Source organism: Ostrinia nubilalis, chromosome 10, assembly GCF_963855985.1.
Source record: "Ostrinia nubilalis chromosome 10, ilOstNubi1.1, whole genome shotgun sequence".
Classification (NCBI taxonomy): domain Eukaryota; kingdom Metazoa; phylum Arthropoda; class Insecta; order Lepidoptera; family Crambidae; genus Ostrinia; species Ostrinia nubilalis.
In genome coordinates, this window is record NC_087097.1 from 16,473,247 (window position 1) to 16,487,296 (window position 14,050).

The 14,050-nt window shown below is 38.5% G+C and overlaps 1 protein-coding gene across 1 annotated transcript in view; it reads right to left on the reverse strand.

The window, feature by feature from the left end:
* The window catches only part of LOC135075484 (mucin-2-like), a 65,915-nt gene extending 52,475 nt beyond the window's left edge, over positions 1 to 13,440 (reverse strand). The window contains exon 1 of the mRNA XM_063969923.1: positions 13,116 to 13,440. The gene's annotated coding sequence lies outside the window, so the exon portion shown is untranslated. The remainder of the gene's footprint in view (positions 1 to 13,115) is intronic.
* Positions 13,441 to 14,050: the final 610 nt, after the last annotated feature.

The following is a 14,050-nucleotide window of genomic DNA, read 5'->3' on the forward strand; positions in this document are numbered from 1 at the left end:
ATTTTTATATATATAGAATATTTAGTAAGTACCTTTAATAAGTACATAATAAAATAAAAACAAATAACGTATAATAAAAAGTACCGCAAAATAATAGCCCTGTTTTTGCATGAGCTTCAAAAATGAACGAGGTAGTTAACTATCTAATAAGGCGCTGGAATTCGTTTGGTGTAGGTACGTCTACGATATTAACCTTTGCCGGCATTCCGGCCTTATCTGATGCGCTGCCTCTATTTATTTACTCAGTTCAAATGCGCAGTTTCTGCAGTTTACTGAAGCAGAAATATTTTATGGTTAAATGATACCAGCTTTAAATTAGTTTTAAAGTAAGTTTTTCTGAGTAAGTACTCACTCAAATTAAATACTAAAAATAGTTGTGAAAAGTAAAGAAAGTGTTAAACTAGAGAAACGAACACTCCACGCACTGAATAACAAATCGAGCAAATTGGCAAATCGAAAAATTATTCAAAAGCTTCTCTAAAACCCAGGGCCAATGTCAGTAAAAGTGCTTTCACTGCATCACAAGTAAACATGTGATTGCGATGCGCGGTGGCGTCAGTATGCCGGCCGCGTCTGCGTCTGCGCAACTACAGTTTTGCGGAAACCTCCGCGTGATGTCACGCGCCGGATGTAGGAAATGTAAGGCTTTTACTGAGTAGGTTTGTGGATGGAATCGTAATATCGTCTTTGTAGCATTTTTGATGCCGGTTCATCATCTATAAGTTGTAGGAACTATTCAAATGTTTCGTTACGTAATTTTGTTACGTCCTTACCGACTCTACTGTGGACTCCACCTAATCGCTTTTTACACTTTATCCCATATTATTTTCCTTTTACACTTTTTTGTACGGTATTTATTTAGTTTTACATAACTTGCTTGCTTGCTACAAACCGTTTTACTAATGCAAATATATGGTTTGCGTTAGGATTAAACATTAATCAGTAGATACTTATGAGTAATTACATATTGCGTCTAATAAATTACCGTCTCGCCTCCCTTCACGTTCCACAAATATGGAGTTGCATCAATCAAACAAACAACCAAATTAAGGTGATAAGATCATCTGCGCTCACGCACTCGTCTCGTCGCGCATTCAATTGCAAAATTGGCAATAACTTGTCAAATAACACTTATCGCAGCCTTGCACGTGGGCCGGGTGATGTCACACGCAAATATCCTCCGAAGGTCTGCGCGGACAATCGGCTTGATGACCGGAAGAAAACGAAACATTGGGACATAAAAAATTGCAAAGCAACGGAGACAATCATTAGTGGGCTTTGATCCCGTTATCAGAAAAGGAGAGTTTTCTAAATGGATCGATAAAAAAAATGGATACCTAGACGAAGACGGAGGATTTTAGGCCAAGAGACACAAGTTTAATAATTGTTAGACAGTCTGAAATAAAGTTGACGTTATAATTATAGACCGAATGATACTTTTTTAATTTAAATACTAGGTAGAGGCTAACAGTAAACGAGTAAAGAGAAACAGACGGTAACACGTCCAGCGAGATACCATCGGCTCGGTTATTGAAAGCACGAAAGCCATCGATTGATCTTTATCGGACAAAGGAGTAATTACAGTCTCCAGATGATCGATATAAAACTGTGCAACGGGGCAGGCCCTCTGCCCGTCCCAATCTCAATCGCTGGACAGTTTTAACCCATAAGTTAAAATTAAATATTCTCAAAGGAAAATAAAGAAAAAGTACCAATCTTCGTACATTTTTGTTAATTTGGAATGGAAATAAAGTTAGATTCACCACGCGTAGGAAAAACATGTTGTAAATCCATGTCTTTCTATTCCAACATTTTTGTCAGAAGTCGAAATTGAAGTGACTACCTACCTACTACATAGTAAATACCATTTGACTAAAGTCACAGAGATACAAATTCTTCCTGCAACGATAAATGGTAAAAAACGCGTTAATCTATAGTGAATCTAATCGCAGAGCCTAAACTTGCAATTCACAGTCGGCTTCATAGTCGATTAAGCGATCAAAATATTTATTTGAAAAATATCACGTTTTATTTAAAAAAGCGTGTGGCCAAGGACTGTAGATACAAAATATTTAATGGATGGAATTAGGTATTAGACTCATCCAATTCTTTAATAGAATAGGTTAAGGAAAAACCAAAATTAAAAACACGAAAGCAATAGGAACGAATAGCTGATTCAGTAGACCCAGTTACAAGTACTTTTAAGTATACAACATAGGAGCCTTCAATTATTGTGTTAAAATAAATTAGCCATATTTAGTTACACGATAAAGTATCAGGTCATGTTAATAAACGCGTGCAAAGCCTAGATCTCGGCTCCAATGATCTCACAACCGGCTCGGTTTGAGGCTGAATGGCGTGAGTCAGCCACCCACTGCACCACTTGTTTGGATGATCGATTGTTTGCCAGAATCGATTGTGTTCCTGTTTCTAAGAGTGAGAGCACACTCAATAGTTTGCGCTCAAAGACTTAAGTAGTCAAAGTTCTAACTTTCCAAAGGAACTTCTCGGCAAGATTGCATAAATCGCAGATTCAATCACAATCAAAGCGATAAAATCTATCCGCGGAATCTATCTTCAGCTGAGCCTTATGTTGATTCTGTCATTCGGTCAATCAGTCACGGAACAAGTAGCATGAAGGTGAAACACGATGTGGTATGGCATTTTAATGTCCATCTAACATTGAGAAAGTAAAAACTGAATGCTACCATGCATTCGCAATATCTTCAAGTGTCGAGTGTGCTCGGGCCACAATGATTGACGACAACATGCTAATGTGTGCTGATGATGTGTCAACGCGGAAACACCAAAAGCTAAGTGGAACGTTGATTGTGGTAATCTGACAGCTGGTGTCAAATTTGTTAAGGATCAAGATGACGATTGAGACAATAAAAACCGCGAATAACATGACGAGACAGCTGAGGACATTTGGACAGTGCACCAAAATAGAACAAGAATGACAAGTATCTTTACACACTGCGGATTTGATACTGAGAAGAATTAATATTAATCGCTTCAAGAGTCATCCAACATTGACCACTTCACCTTTTTTGGATTGTTTACCTACATGCTCTTTACCACAACCATTTCTAGGTTACTTCTATTAGAGATACCTACTTGAAAAAACAGATGATCGTATGCTGGTTTTAGCAATTACATATCACCCACCAGTCTCGAGGTATGTGCCCAAATGCCTTCTACGGGCCGCTCTAAATGGGCCCTTGCTTATAAGGAAAATTGTCCGACCAAGCAAAAAACAGTGACAGATGCAGAATAAGTAAAACTTATAGATCTTCGTGACAGTGTTCTGAATTGAATAGGTACTTCTAATGCTCAATTTGGAATACAACGGAACAAAGTAAACGACGACAAAGAATTTTAATGAATTCAATTCAAACTTTAGAAAGCTGAAACATTCAAATTTAAGTTAAAATGACGCTATTAATTTTTCCAATATGCAAATTATAGTTAAAGAACTAAGTATTACATGTCTGGAGCAAATGGGTATGATAGGTATTCAAACAAGGATTTTCAAATGATGTTTTCAATGAAACAAGTTTGTGGAGGGATAGTTAACGTATTCCAACGTCTTGTAATTATGATAATAAAAAACGTAATACTCATTATTGTGAGGGGTTTGTACAAGGGCTTGTGTTGGGTCCACGAGTAATGGCGGCCGGCTCCCAGCCGAGTGAGACTTCACTCACGGTATATTATTGGGTTATTAAGTCTGCGTGGTGCATAAATTCTGCGAGCATTAACGCAAGTCTAGACTAGTGAGGTGCTACATCTTGGAGGATGGCAGTTTGATGCTCGAGTCTGGGGATGAGATAATCATCATTAACTACTCGCTTATGGATGTCCATTAAGCAGTGGATTGTAACTCGTACTCCTTAGTTAATAAACTTCGATCTGAACCAAATTGATAATTCCTACTAATTGACTTTATACAATCAATACTCGCGTATTTGCAGCCGTGAATGCTACGATTTGCAGAAATTCTGAGGAAACTCTTGAAATTTTTTAGTGTAAACTTCTCGAATTTCCTTAGAAAAAAATTCAAGATGAGCCAGTAAGTTTTGCAAACAGGCATCACTAGCGCCGCGCAGGATCGGGAGTGCGCACGCCACACGCGCATCGGAACTGGTTTGCGGCCGTGGGTGCCGCCGCCTTGTTTGTTTTGTGCGCTCGCGCCGGCCAATAATGCTGCCAACGTTGGCTCCAATGAGACCATCAATAGCCTCCACTGAAGGAACGAAAATCTTTATGATATCTACTTAAACTCCATTGGACGGTCTTGGTAGTTGAAATTACGTTTATCTCCAGCAAGAAATGATCCATTAAAGTAGTTAGGTATTACAAAAAAGTTGAAGACTAATCTTAGTGTTCATTTTTTGTCAGCTGGCTTATGAATTTATAGGCATCAACCACAGATTTGAATTCATTAGTTGTGGTTTTTGCTGGCGAAGTGGCTGGTTGTGGTTTATTTTTTATGGGGTTGCGTGTTTAACAAAGCCGTTTACTAGGATTCAATTTAAGAATGTTTTGATTTCCATTGGCAATGGCAATGGAAACGAATGGGTTCAAAACAAAATTGAAGATATAAATTCGCAACGAGTTAGAACTAAGTATTCTACAGACGCGTCTAAACGCCGAATTAGGAGTTGTTATTTTTTACGATATGCAAATTCAGATTATGGTTTGGGCATATGAATTTATTTAAAAGCCTTTTAGGGCATAAACGCCTACACCGCTGGTATGAGCCGACTTTGCTTAGCAACGCTGCGAACACAATGTTATTTCCGAGAATATCTTGTTCAAGCAGACAAAGAGGCACTTTAGATGTTTATAGGTATCTGGATAAGAACTTTTTGTATGTAGAACTTTTTACGCCGTATAAACCTAACTAGAAAGCTCCAGAGTCCAGAAAGACGGTTCAATTATTCAGTCTTGAATACATCGTGGTTCTCATGTCCTGCGCCCGTGATTGCGCGAATTATTTATCTATGCAGAAAATAAACACTATTAATGCATCATGTAGGTATGCTAATAGCCCGCGAATGATGTCTGCCGACAGTCGATTGCGTCGATTGGACATGTTTTTCTATTGGACGTTGATTGAAGGAAATTATAGTGTTTACCTTCCCGAGCGACATTTAAAACAAGATTACAGCGTGGTTTATAAATAGACTGTAGTTTTACAAGCATAATATGAGAATATTATGGGAAATTTCTAAACACTTAAATGGTTTCTTTTCCCAAAGTTAAGTACATACGTTTTCGTAGTTTAATTTCAAGGTGCAGCATGTGCTCATAGAGCCTGTGTATCTAACAATTTCCTTCTCCAGGCCGTATAGGTACATAGCTAGCAGAGTACAGAGTACAGTGGGTGCGTTATTGTCCGCAACAGGTCGCGGTGCGCGGGCGCATGAAGGCTGCGTATCGGATGTTCTCTATTCAGGCCGCTGCAGCGCGCAGGACTTGCATTTGCTGCTTTTCCAGTCTTGTTACTTGTTACGTGTCCAGTCTGTCCACAAGATGTGTTGCGTTTCTTTTTGTCTTGGGAAGTGCAATGTGCTTCACCAAAAAATTTGCTATGTTCGACACAGCAGATACTGTCCAAAATTATTTGAAGATCCTAATGGATTTAAATATAGGTAGGCTGATATGTTGTGTGTCCATACCAATAACGGCAGCTAATCCTACGCTATTCTAATGTCTGACTTGATCTACCTATTAGTCGGGATTGTTTTGAGAACGACTCTGACGGGCTCGGGTTACGTTCGCGATCGCTCCATGCGCGAACACTTCGCGGAATTGTCACCAATTCCTATCTAACTCTTGTCCCTAAAGATAAAATAGGTATTTACTTACTCCTACCGTCTAAAACATTTCAAAAGTAGTACATTAACGTTGTAGGAAGGTACATAATCTTCATCTTTTAATCAACCACTAATAAGAGATAGTCCTTCAAAGGATAGAAAATATATTTATAAAACTGTGTCATAAATAGAAAACTGGGGTTATCTCGGAGTTTTAACACATTTCTGGGGTATCAATGCCGACTTAGTAAAAACCTTCGTGCCGTAACTCATCATCCAAGATCAATATTTACGATTCCATTTCAAAGTAATCAATTCCATAAGCAAATGACACCTACGTGATATTTGTTTCAACGTTTCTGTGAATTAAATGGCTCGAGCAATTTCAATTTTATAAATGACATCACTTACTGTGGTGGGCGACCCGACTTCATTTCTAGCGTAAGTAAATGAATGGTTATATTTTACTGATAAATACACCCTGTTCTGCATGAGATCACTTGCGGACTAGAAATTGGCGAACTTCAGACAATGAAACAATCGAATTTTAATTGATATTGATGAAAAAATTCAGATGTTTATGTTTTTTTTTTTGCGTTATCTCTTTTTCAGCTTTGTTGGAGGAGCTTTCTTTTGTAAAGATGGCTAAATATTATATTAGTTAGGTTTCAGTTCAATATAGTTATGTGACTTTTTAGTCACATTAAATATTAAAGTATGTTTGTGTGCTAATGTATAGCAATAACTACTAAATTACAAACTCATTGACTAATGTCGCACATCGTCAGCGCTATTTAGATAATATTTTCCTGATATTTTGAACCCGTTAATTTGAACCAGATAAATGTAATAAATGAAATCATGTTACATTGTTATATGTATAAGGAAACAACAAGATAATATTTAAGACTGAGATATTAAATATGTAAATAGGTAGGTCTAGCATCATAACATAGGTAGGAGAGGATTTTACGTGTAGAGATAAAAGTATCAATTGTAGGTAAATATTATTTTATGAACACCTAATAATAGTTCGCAAATAACATTATGTTTATGTTTGCATGTATATTTATGATTCTGTTTTCTTTAAGTTAACATGTTGATAAGTTATTATGTTTTTTGTAAACAAATTACCCGAACAAACAGATTAAACTGTTACTAAGTAATCTCTTTTTCTTTATGATTAGGTAATCATACATTCAAATTCAAATTATTTGATATCAGTTAAATTTTTTGGACAGACATTTTGTTGCGTTTAGATATTCCGTTTCATGTGTTCAATGATTTTATTCAAATTAGTACATGTACACTTTTAAAAATGTCAATATACAAGAAGAATAAAACAATAAAAGCCATTAACATATCTTATTCATTTACACCAAATAAACAAACTAAGTATTACGAAACTTTATTTCAGGCAAAAGTCATGCACTTACCACCTTTCCATACACCACCCCCTCTCAACTATCACTAAATAGAAGAAACTTCTCACAAGCCAGACAAAGTATTCTTAGACCCTATCTGAGAAGAGAATAAGGCTCCTAGACTCGGCAAGGCACAGGCGGCGCGGATTCAGTCTACGCGCAAGTGCCGCCTCGGCGCGGGCCGCAGATGCGCCTACGCCGCGTGTCGGGCTAACATGACGGTGACACCACTAATTATTGACTGCCCAAAACTCAAAAACACCCACGAACTACCATAAACCAAACATTATTCACTCGACTGCACCAGAAGGAGGGTTATATAACCCCCATTTACAAAAATTACTAATAAGAAAATAACTACATCAAACAACGAAGAAGCTACAACAATGCAAAACCCAGAGCGAAATTATTGAAAGGAAATAATAATGACAAGCATGAAATCGACAATAACAACGGTGGTGACAGCAGAGCGCGTTGCCGGTTACTTCACTGCGCGTTCATTTCGCTAAGCTATGAACAAAAGAAGTAACGAAACGATATGAAAGTGTTTTTGTCACCTAGTTAAAAGTGATAACACCACAACACAAAAAAGCAATAATCTAGTAAACTCACAGGTTTGTTTACTTAATGTTGAATGAAGTGTGTAATTTTGTCACACGAAAGAAGATTTGCCAATGTTCAGCATGTAAGCCCAGCCGCCAGTGCGCTACCTGGCAGTAATGGCATTATAAGTGCCAGTGACGCCACCCGACTTCGATCACAATCGGCTATCCTGCCTCCCTCTTCCTCTAACCTCCTCCAGGGTTTGCACTGAGGCGGATAACAAACTCAAACGTCTGGACGATGTCATTAGAGGAGGGGTCACTGAATTCTTGAACGTTTCAGACAATCACTATACTAAAGGGAAGGAGGTTTCCAAAAGTGACATATACCAATCTACGGATGAATTAGTCAATCCTAACAACTAATTAATCCGTATATTGGTTTTATGGCAGTTTCATTGAAGAATAGGTGTTTGCGCACAAAATGATTCTTTTAACTTTAGACGGCTTCATTGAGTAAAATATTTCCCAATGAAAACTGAAAACTTTCCTATTCCATGTCCAGCAGGCCCTGCGGCCCTGGTGACCGTGAGCCGCGCATCATCGCCGCATTTACAGCGACATTGCACCGCCGCGTGGGCGCATCGCGATCGGTTCAGTTGCATGCGATTACTGGCTAGTGACGTATGCGTTACTGTATGAAAGGTAAATATCGATGATCAGTAAACCTAAACCACAATCAAATAAATAAAGAAGATTTATAACTAGCGGTTTCTTGTAAACAAAGGCTAAGTTTTACCTATAAAATAAACTACCCATTGTTTTAGACTACATATTTTAAAAAGGTTTCAGGTATTCATAACTCACATGAAGATGGTACTGGTAAATGGTAATTAAAGAAAAATATCCCTCGAAAAAATCGAGAAAAAAACACTGCCTTATAACATAATTCGTAAAAGTAACCTCTCTGTTCTCGCAATCATCGATATCGACATCAACATAAGGACATCCTTTCGTGACAGGCTCAATGGAGACGGATGCGAGCCTGGAAGGCCACTCGGTCTAGTTGTACGGAACCCGTTTTACATCACGACTCATATTTCTAAGTGGAAAAGTTAATCTACCCACGAACGGTCCTAGATTTATGAGGAATGTGGGAAATTGGATGTTTGTGATTTCCTTAGTATGTGACTCAAGCTGAATTACATTGGAAATGAGTTTACGCGCAATTATATTTCAACGGGAAAAATTGCTCGACTCTTTATCTGAGGCAGAAAACAGGTTCTGGACGGTATGGCCACAAAATATGGCAAAGTTTTATTTGGCTTGTTCTTGAGATGTTGAAACATGAGGATCCAAATAAAATTATTTAAGGATTTCTGAGGAGTTTGCAAGATTTCTGTTATTCCTTTCATTTCCACTTACACCCGAACTGAGTTGGTAACAGTTAAGTTCCAACTAATTATCAAAGTAGGTAAGAATAGGAATGAAGTAATTTCTCAAAGGGTTAAAGCTCGAAAGACATAATGTATGTGGTCCACTCCACTCTTACACTCGTCACGGCGTGTGCGCACCAAACACCGTGAGAATGCACATTGCACGTACGAGTAGAACCATTGGTGAAATTAGACGAACTTTAAGAACTTTGATAAATGCTGATGTGTTCAATTTTCTTCGGATTCTGGAAGCGATTATAATATTGTTCATCATAATTAAGTTTTGTGCCGCACCATACCTAATTAATAACAAGAATAATGCATATTTATTAGCATAAAAAGATAGCATTAATGAGGGTTGTTACAGTACAATAGTGCTAGCGAAGAGCCCATTGTAATACGATAAAAAACATCACTAATAATAAAATTCATGATGCAAGCCACAATATGAAAATAAAAATGTAGGCAATAGCAACTCGTGCGTTTAGGAGTAAAGAGAACGATACCGTTGAGAAATAGTAACTAAAATCATACAATGGTGGTATTATGCACATAAATCAATTTCATTCATTCAATTTCATTAATTTTAAAAATATTTCTCTCAACTTTTATAAATTTTTCCGTAATTGGAGTGTGACCGACCTCCCAGCGGCCATTACTGGTCACACGCATTAACAATGGGAGTACATAGCAACCGGCGCACCTAGATTCAACTTTAATTGTGGGTATTGAAATAAAATCTAAAACAATTAGGTTTCTTTAAGATTCTTGCCAGCTAACCGTAGATCATAACTTCCAACTCCAAGTTACAGTGTAACAATCAAGAATAATTTAACATACAATACTATCTAATACTCGTATCTACTATAGTCCAGACACTTACTTTAAAGTAGAGCATCGGTTAATATTTCGTGATACAGTCGGTATTGTCACCAATATTATCAGGAAGGATATTTTTAAGAGTGAGCCACCGAGTGTGGGCAGTGGATGTCGGCGTGATTGGAGCTGATTGGGCGAGCTCTAGACAACATTAGGTAATTTTGAGCATAGCCAAAAGCTAATAGCCAGACTATTTTCACGTTATTCACTGTTCCATCAGTAAATCATCAAAAACATTTCTAAGAAGCCGCCAAGAACTGAATATACTCAGAAACACGATTCGCTCCAATGAAAACAACCGACATCAGTTCAGAAACGTACGACACTTTCAAGGAGATGATGGAAAATCGTTGTCATGCTTTTCCAGGATGGAAAAGATGGGGTTAACTGGGATTGCAATGGAGAATTGCCCCAAGTTGATCCAATTTTGGAAAACGGTTACATAACAAATTACGTTACATGGATAAAAAGAAGACTTCAAATAAGTTAAATGGTGTTCCTGATCTCAAAGACCTGTATGATGAGAAAGACGAGGCAATAGTTATTGCCATTAACGGGAAACCACAAGCGATGGCAGTATTTAGTAGCAAGTGCGTGAGAGGCGTGGGTGGCGCGGGATGGGTGGCCTGAAGAGCGGCTTATCAGAACTGATACTGGAATGAAAATCGGATTGAAATGCCGTTCAGATACAAACGTGATTTTTTGACATGATTGTTGTAAAAATAATTTCAGACAAAACCCTACCCATCTGCCATGGGGTTGCTCTTATGGCATTATCTTCTGTGGTGATTAGTTGAATGTACAATAACTTTGGTCTGCTTTCATTGATCAACATTTTAGCTGTCTTTGTATTGGCGTAGGAAAAATGTCCCAATCTACGGAATAGCAGCGAAGTGATAGCGCACGCGCACCCGTGAGGTCTCTGCGCTTGCGTCAGGCGCGTCACAATCGTAGAGGTGATAACGAAGGCATTACATAAACTTTATTTATAGGTTTCGCAAAAAGCTACAACTAATTAGTAAATAATGTATAAGATTTCACCTAAGGACTTCACTCTGTTTCTTAAGGAAATTCGTTACATTTAGTTAATTGGATTTCTTAAAATATCTTCGGTGTTTTGATGCTGGCCGATATTGTGGTATGTGAGTAACCCAATGCAAAATAAATCAAACAAAAACTTACACCCTACGGTATAGGCATTCAAGCTCTTTAATAAGCTAGACCTAGTCAATTATTAGTAGATAATCTGGGATCTGAGTTGCGGGGAGGTTTATACGCAGGCCGTTAACTGATAGTTCCAGCTGCTAAACTATAGGGTTTGTAAAGGTGTTTAGCAGAGGAAGTTTTTATGCTGAGATGATAAAAACTATGGGTCTACTGAGACTTATAAAGGAATAGGAAGGGGTTAAGGCCTATTATTAAGATCTACTGTGGTAAGTAACAATCTCGTTTGAAATGCGACGAAACGAGCCGAAGGCAATACCGGACGGTGACAACCGCTAAACATAGGTAACGATCTCTAAACAAAGCAATACGATTTGTCCACTAAAAGGATGTTATTGGATTCCAATCGGAAAGGAGTTGGTCATCGGCTAAGTATTTAAGGTATTTGTTGTAACCCAAACAATCGATTAAGTAAGTGGTATTGATGGATAGTGTCTATAAAGACAATAATGTAGATAATTGCCTGTTAAGTTAGGTCAGTGTGGCAGCGTAATATTGAGTAAAAGACGAGTGTTTGTGTACGGCAACTGCCGATAAAAGTGAAGAACCAAATATTGAGAAATGACAATTGTATCGAGGCCGGGGTTGATACGGCGACAACTCATAATTACTTTTAAATTAAGTGAAATTACCAGCTGCGGCACAAGGCCGGAGCCGTAATTCGTAGGTACCTACTGGAACCATAATGTCGCGAGTGACATTATTAACATCCTTCGATATGAAAAGTAATGAGCCAGATCGTTTAAAGATAAAATTAACAATTTTGGAGAAACTGAAACCCGCAATTACATTATTCCTTTTGCTTTTACTTGAAGAAGCATGAAGGCTGAATGAGGGTGGAATCATAAGCATAAGCTCTCTTAAGTACGTATAATTTATCAAAAGACCCTATACATAGAAACTGATAGAAAAGTCTTGTACACAGGAAAACACAATAGTAGCTGCTACATACAAAATGATTTTGAAGTTAGGAGTTGGTAGTATTTAAGGAATTTGGAAGTAATTTCGAAACTTGACAGATTTAATTTCCAAATTACAATAAAAGTCGTACTAACAGCATTCGCCGTCTGGTCATAATTACAGTTAAAAGCCGTGACAATCTTATTGACCCACTCATCGGTTACCTTTGCCTCCTTTGCATTACAATCGCATGAATCACCGATGGGAAGGGAGGTCTCGAATTCTTCGGGGTCAACTACCTATGGGTTGGGTACCAAAAGTTTTTGACACCATGCCCTACCTATATGACAGAGTAAAATTTAACTTAAATATGGCAATTCTTAACCATATCTTACGTATGTAAATAAAAACCCGTTCTTTGTTCAAAATGATTGGACGTTAAATATTGTTCCAGCTAACTAAGAACGCGCGGATAAATCTAACATAAAGAACGGATCGGTAGACAATAATGTATCGCCGAAAAGAATTCAAGAAACAGGTGAGTAAACACGAGTGGCAACATCAGAAGCATACAGGTGAGTTATTTGTTTTGGTCCCGACGAACAAAGCGGCGCATTCTCGTCGCGACGGCCAAACAACCGGCGTCGTGTCATGAGGATGACACAAGTCATCATAATAACACTAACATTAATTGGTTACTCCGCAAACAATACAAATGCCTCGCATTCCCAAAATATAACCACGGAACGAGTTAAACCAGCTAGAGGTTCCATGAATGAGGCGTAAAGTATAAATTATGCGCGGGCACGTTGAGAATACTGAGCTGTCAAAGACCCGCGGGAGCGAGCCCGACCGGCTCGTGTTGACTCAAATACAACAGCAACTCACCTGAGCGCCGGCGCCGCCGTCAGCGACCACCGCCCGTTAACATTTAAAATTCGCCAACTCTGTCTTCAGTGCACAGTTCGCTGGTTTCGTTTTCACCTTTGCGTTAATTAATAAGAGTAACAGTTAATTAAGCTCACTTATTAAGTTATAGCGAAGCGGGTGTTAGTGGTTAACGAGGATCGTTCATAAATATGGCGGTGAGTTCGCGAAGTCGTTTCGTTCGTCCGACCGCTCGGCATGCACTTTAGGGTCACTCGGGGTCGGGGTGTTGTTGTTTTTTCGCGGGGCTTCGAGCGGAGCGTGCAGCGTGCGGCGCGTGCGGCGTCCGAGCGATCACTGATCACTGCCGCGGAGTGACCTGCGCCCGCGCCGAGCCTGCGCCTCCCTCATCCCTCTCCTGCAGGCTTTCGTTCGTCTTTCGTGCTCCAAAAGATAAAACACTTATCGGCCGCGTTCCAAGAAAGCGAGACACAACACACGACCTCTCACTAATTAGCCTAAGTGCGTTATTTATATTGATACGATAAAAAACTTGTTTGTACATTTGACAACGGCCTATACAATAAATTAAATTGTCGTAGGAATTCAATAATAATAAAACGTATACTAATGAACAAAACGCCTTCATGGAACATGTTATTGCTCAAAAATACAATCTTGCTGATGATGATATTATTAAAACAAAACTTAATAGGCACATACATAGAAATAATATGTTGGGAATATGGGGTTGGTTACCCATGATTTTGTCTACGTAAACTATGACAAATAAGTAATAGTAAGATATTAGAGAGGCTTAATAAAGCAATAAATGCAATGGTTTTCCACATTACACAATGGATTACGAATCCGCCGGAGGACAATGACGGGGCGAAAGCCTTAGACGAGTCAGGCTAGGAGTTTCTTTCTTTAACGTAAAATCACCTGATCCAGCA